This window comes from Cryptomeria japonica, chromosome 2, assembly GCF_030272615.1.
Source record: "Cryptomeria japonica chromosome 2, Sugi_1.0, whole genome shotgun sequence".
NCBI lineage: Eukaryota > Viridiplantae > Streptophyta > Pinopsida > Cupressales > Cupressaceae > Cryptomeria > Cryptomeria japonica.
In genome coordinates, this window is record NC_081406.1 from 280,348,963 (window position 1) to 280,355,033 (window position 6,071).

Sequence of the window (6,071 nt, forward strand, 5' to 3'; positions counted from 1 at the left end):
GAGGACGTAATTAATGCAAGAATGCATATATGTTAATGATTGGATTTATTCCAATAAGGTGTGTGTGTGTATTTGTGAATAGAAGATAACCATGACAAAACTTATGCAAGTTATCTACTCAATTTGTATTAGTGTGCAAGCTAATATGCATATCTCATGCAGATTTTGAGAGAGTTCTAAATTAGCCTTGAAGGTTTGCATGAAATATATTTCATCTACCTAGTTGTAATTGAGGTTGGTATCTCATTTCCTAAGTTGGTACTTAGATCTTGGATTACGGGATTGGTGTCTCTCATAGGTTGGTGCTTGCAAATATTATTGGGGATTGGTGTCTCCATCATAGATTGTAATTCTTATGGTTCAATGCTCACTAAATATTGTAAGTTCTTTATTTTCTTTGTGAGTTTGTTTTTGGGTAGTAGATCCAAACAACTTTTCTCATTGTGTTTTTTCCCTTTTCAGTTTCCACATAAATCTAGTGTGTTATTGTGTTGATGTGTGCCTATCTTCTACTTCATAATCTCTGTGATAGTTTGAGAAGTTATTAATGGTAATTAATGTTGAATAAAGGTAAAATTGGCATATACTAGTTCAACACCCCTTAGAATATATGTGTTTTTGACATATTTGTCAAGTAAGCTCATCCCAATAAACTAAATTTGAAAAACGTGTATGGTCCTACTAAGGTGAGTTATTGGATTTATTTGAAGAGAAAACTCTAAAATCTATAGAAATGGTTGGAGATGATGGAATATTAGTGCATCTCTCTATATCTTAGTAGTTCACATGACTAAATTTTTCATCTCACGATTTAATCATATTGATAGTGTGAGTATGAAAATTTATATATGGTGAACCATGAGGAGGAGCACTTATTTTTTCATTTTCATTCACATGTACAAGGTTATTTGGGGGATGGTCATATCAATGAAAGGTTACTTAATGTGCTCTATATGATATAAAAGTCCTTAGAAACATTGATACGTTAGTTTGTAGACCATGACATTGTAATTTAGGCAAGCATCTTTATGTTTAGGTGTAATGGTGGTAAAAGTTAGGGTTTCACCAATTAAGATAACAAAACAACTAATATTACCTAAGGGTCCATTACATTAAAAGAGGGGGTTAAATCAAATAGATCTATACATAATTCAACTGTGAAAGGGGGTTGAGAATACTAATCAGATTTACCAATTTGTTGTCTCCCCCTTTTGAGATGAAATTTGGATTTTGAATTGTAAGGTTTAAGATGAAGCAATGGATAATTGGGATGGAATAGAAATAACAGACTGCTATAGGTATCAAACAGAGCCATAGATAGGGATCTAAGCAAAATATGAGAATCAAAACCTATTCTTGAAAGTTTGGGTTGATTGTTTGGGACTAGGAAGGTGGGTCGTTGATGGGGAGGTATCCTCAAAGAGAGTCAATCCTTTATGATAAGGCAGTCAAGTGTTGTCTTAGTGGGCTCACTTATTTATTCTCTGGTTTAATAATCAGAATAAACATCCAAACTCTCTAGGAGTGCTCCCAATCAGTATGTGCTCATTGGTTACTAAGGCATGGTTGAGATTCACAAGGGTAAATCCAACCTTACACTATCAAACTCCTAACAAATGCTTACAGGGGTTGTAGTAAATGTCTATGAGGTTTTCCAAGGCCAGTCAACTAGTTCTGAGTTTGGGTTTTATCCATTTCTCCATCGCTCCTTCCTTTCCCTATTTTCTAGGCCTAGTAGCCCTAGAGCCCCAATTAGCCCTACCTAACCAGTTTTTGTGGATTTGTTCACACTTTTCCTAAAGTCCCAAAGAAAATCATTGGTGATCTGAGTACCCTTTTGGAAATACTTCAATATTCATTAAGTGAGAAAACTCAATCTGACTGTACAGGTACGAAACTCGAGAATGGCTTGTTTTGAGGGGTTTTAGGCTTTTTTTGGTCTTCTTTCAAGGGTTTGGTGTCTTCCCTGATCTTCCACAACTCCAAACTCTCAAATATGCTCTTCCACACCCCACTCGCTCATGCTAAACACTTGGAGACTCCAACCCTGCTCATCCCTGCAAGCATTTGTATAATTTCATTCATTTCCTAACCAGGCTATGACTGAGCTCACCTAGGAAATGATGCTCAATGGCCTTTCAATGACCTCCAAATGAAAACAAGGATTATTTACACTGTAAAAAGGTTCCATGGCTCTAGTTCCAAGGGTTATAGAGAAGAAATCAAAGGACTTCAAGCTGGAACCATGTTTGGGCCTCTCAAACCATTGCTTAGACCGAGAGCTTACAAATTCAATAACTCAATTCAAACTTGCAACAAAACTAACCAAAATGATTCTTGAGAACTAAAAGAACATGTACAAAACAAAGATCAAAGAACAACAATGCAATCAATCCATTAAGTACGGAATGTTGCTCTAACTCTTAGAAAACACAAGGTAAAAACTTGAAAATGGTCTTCAAATTGTATTAAGATCTCCTTCAGGCATTCACCAACCTCATTACATTCATGCTCAGGGCATTTATATTCCATTTTTGGCCTAACTAACTCTCCATTATTTTCCTAACTAACCCTTTGCTCAAAGTTGCAAAAAGTTTCTCAACGTTGCAAAATGTTGTCAAGCAACTTTGACAACTTTTGCCAAAAAGTGCATTTTTGCATTACATGCTTTGTTTCCTTCTTCAAACCATCTAGGATGACTAAAAACCACTACCATAACATGTCCCAATTCAAAACAAGGCTTTTCAATATATTTTACATCAAAATGCAGGATTATGCCATTTTAGGCTTACAAGCCAAAATTGAGCAAATGCATGATCCTATGGACATCCAACCTACCAAAGCATATCACAAACATATGAGGACCCATGAGAAGACTCTTATTCACCATACAACACAAAACTAAGGACTAACACACCAAAATGAAGAATTTGCACTCAAAACTAGGTGCTCTTGCACCAGTCACCCTAATCCTTAAACTTTGAGGTAGACAAGTAGGATCTGTTTTAGATCAAGGTGACACACTAGATTCATTGTTGGAAGCTCAGGAAAAATTCTTAGGACCAAGAAGGTGGGTCTCCTTAGTCCTCCACTTTTCACTTCATTGAAATCTAAACCTATTAGTTATTGTAAACTCTATCAGAATCTCTGATTAAAGCTCCTAAGTCAATTCCATACACACACAAAAGAGAGGGAAAAGGTTGTATATAGGGGTTTGCCATTGGTCAAACCCTAATTTAGAAGTTAACCTTGAAATTGAAATGACAATTGTAATGGAAATTGAAACAAGATTCTTTCTTTTTTAGGGAAAGGCTAGATCTAAAATTAAATGCTTGTAATTAAAATGTATACCTTGATGAAGCTTGCTTGAATCCTCGCACAAGGGTTTTAGGATGTCATGTAGAATGTCTTCATAGAAGATTGATCATGGAGGCCATCTTGAATGCCTAAAATTGGCTTCACTTCATCTCCAATGCTTGATGAATTTTTGATTACTTGATCACTTGAATTGAATTTTCTAGAGTGCAATTAGGATCATTAGATGGCTTGTGTGTCAAATGAGAGGGGTAGACCTCCTTTTATACCTAACTACCTTCAAAAAGTATTTGAATTTTTGGAGTAGGATGACATGGGATCTAATTTCTCTCTCACTTAATGTAACTGTAGTGAGGAACAAATTTGGAACTTGATTTAGAGGACTAGGGTGCTATGGTGCCATGGTCTTGAGTTAGGACTAGGACACCCTAGTGCCCTGGTCTTGAGAATTGAGACTCAACTTTGGGGCAAAGACAAGAGAGAATGTGAAAATGTAAGTTTGTGGGGTGGTGTGAGAAAAATCAAAATAATCATTGGGCATCGAAAGACAAAGCACCAAGGTGAGGTCTAGGTGAGGATGAAATTGTATGTGGGTACAATTTGCAATGCTACATTAGGGTCACTTGGCTTTGGAACAAGTCTAAAGAGACATGGTTATACATCATGCTAAAGGCAATAGTATTTTATCTAGTACTTATAGGATTAACAGTTCTCTTGATCTAGCATGTTTATAGAATAGAAAAATATGATTATAATTGTAGTGTCATAAATCATTTTACCTAGCAATTTCATGCTCTATGGAGCACTTGCTTGAGTGTGCATTGCCTTGTTCATTATAAGCCCGTTTATGCTCCATGATATCCTAAACTTAGGGTAGGTCTTATGTTAAGGCCCTGATACTTGGATTTCCTTTTTGGAGGCCCCTTATTGGATGGACCTAGGTGCCCAACACCATATTCCAACCAAAAGGGGTTCAAGTTTGGGGGGTTGCGAGTGTCAAACTTTGTCTCTTGTGATCCAATCTCAATCTTGCATTTGATAAAAAAATTTCATCCTTTTTTTAAATAACAATGTGAACCCTATATAAAGAAAATCTTATATCTTTTATAAGGTTTAGCAAGCAATACAATCTAATCAAAATATAGAGCAATCATACAAGGAATTAGATATCAAACTATGGAACAACAAGCGACAAGCACTCTACATTCAAGTTATTTATATTTTTGTCAACATTAGGTTAAATGAATGTCCAAGACGACATCTGCCTAAGCAAGGTTTATTTATGTTTTATATGGCCTAAATGTTTGGTGAGAAATAGGCACAAGAAAAGGTGGAGGAACAAGGCTTCAATTTTTTCTATGTTTCACTACGAAAGAGATAAAGATAAATAAATTTTTGACAATGCTTAATGCCAAAAAGAAAATAAAGACTAAAAAAAACTTTTTGGGGTCTTTTTCCTCCATTTATGCAACATGGACTTACAATTTGCTATTATTAAGCATTAAAGGAGGTTCAATGGTGGCATTGAAAGAGTCCAAAGAGCTTAGCACACCTTGCAAGGAACAATAGTTGCTTTGGAACACATTGCAACCATCAAATAGATATGTATGACAACTTGAATACGGTTTTTAAAGGGTCCTCCATGGCCTAGGAATGAAAGCATCACTTGTTATTGTTGGCATTGTTGGCAATAGGTTGTCATTGATGTCAACTGGTTTGGCATGGTCACCAGTGAGTAAGTAGTGGTGACCGGTATGGGTGAAGTAAGACATGATGATTTCAATCCATATGTGTATAAGAAGACAAAAAGGTATGTTACCGGTACACATGAAATGCATCATCTACCGGTAAAGCAGGCCCACCGATAAGGCAAAGCAAGAAAGCAAGTGAAGAACTGAAGGATGTGAACCGGTATACTCAGAGAAGTTTAATGTTGTCAGTAAATGGACTGAGTAGTAGGACCATCATGTTTGATGGAAGGCCAAGTTGATCCACCGATAGAGAAGAGGTCAGCAAGTATGAAGGACAACCGGTGAATTTATGATATACCGGTAAGGTGAGTTGAACCGGTAGTCAATCTTGGTCAGCGAAGGATGCCAAACCGACATAGAAAACCAAGCATAGGTGGATGCTGACAAGGATGACAGGTGGAAACCAGGTGGCGATAATGCTGAGGTCGGTGAAGTATTCATCGACGTAACAATCAGTAAGCAGGTCGGCTTTAATGAAGAACCCGCAAAGAATGGGAGGATGGTAGAATGTTGCGGCTCAAAGAAGACAAGGTGGCAAGATGATTGAACTGGCCCTGCAAGAGGATCTGATCTTTGTACCTGCTTGTCGAAGGAAACAACCAAGCCATTAATGGCGTTTGACAGAGAAATGCAAAAAAACATGTCATAGGCATCCTAAAATAAAAAACACACATTGAAAAGCGAGGAGATGGTAGTGTTGTTTGGTGTGATGCATATCACCATTCTAGAAAAGCAGATTAGACCAAATCTAATACGGATCGAGTTGGTGAAGGTAAAACCTAACACGACACCGTTTGAATGCTGCTTTGGCGGGAACTCTAAAAGATAAATATGTCAGCTCGAGACTAAAATCAGTTGATGCTAGATGAGAGGTTAGAGAGAGAAGTGAGCCTGAGTGAGAAGAAAGACTATCTTCCTTAGAGGTATTTCTTAGAGAGTTACAGTGTGTGTTAGCAGGCTGGACCAGTGAGTGGGTCTAACTGGTAGAGATAGAGTAACCGACAA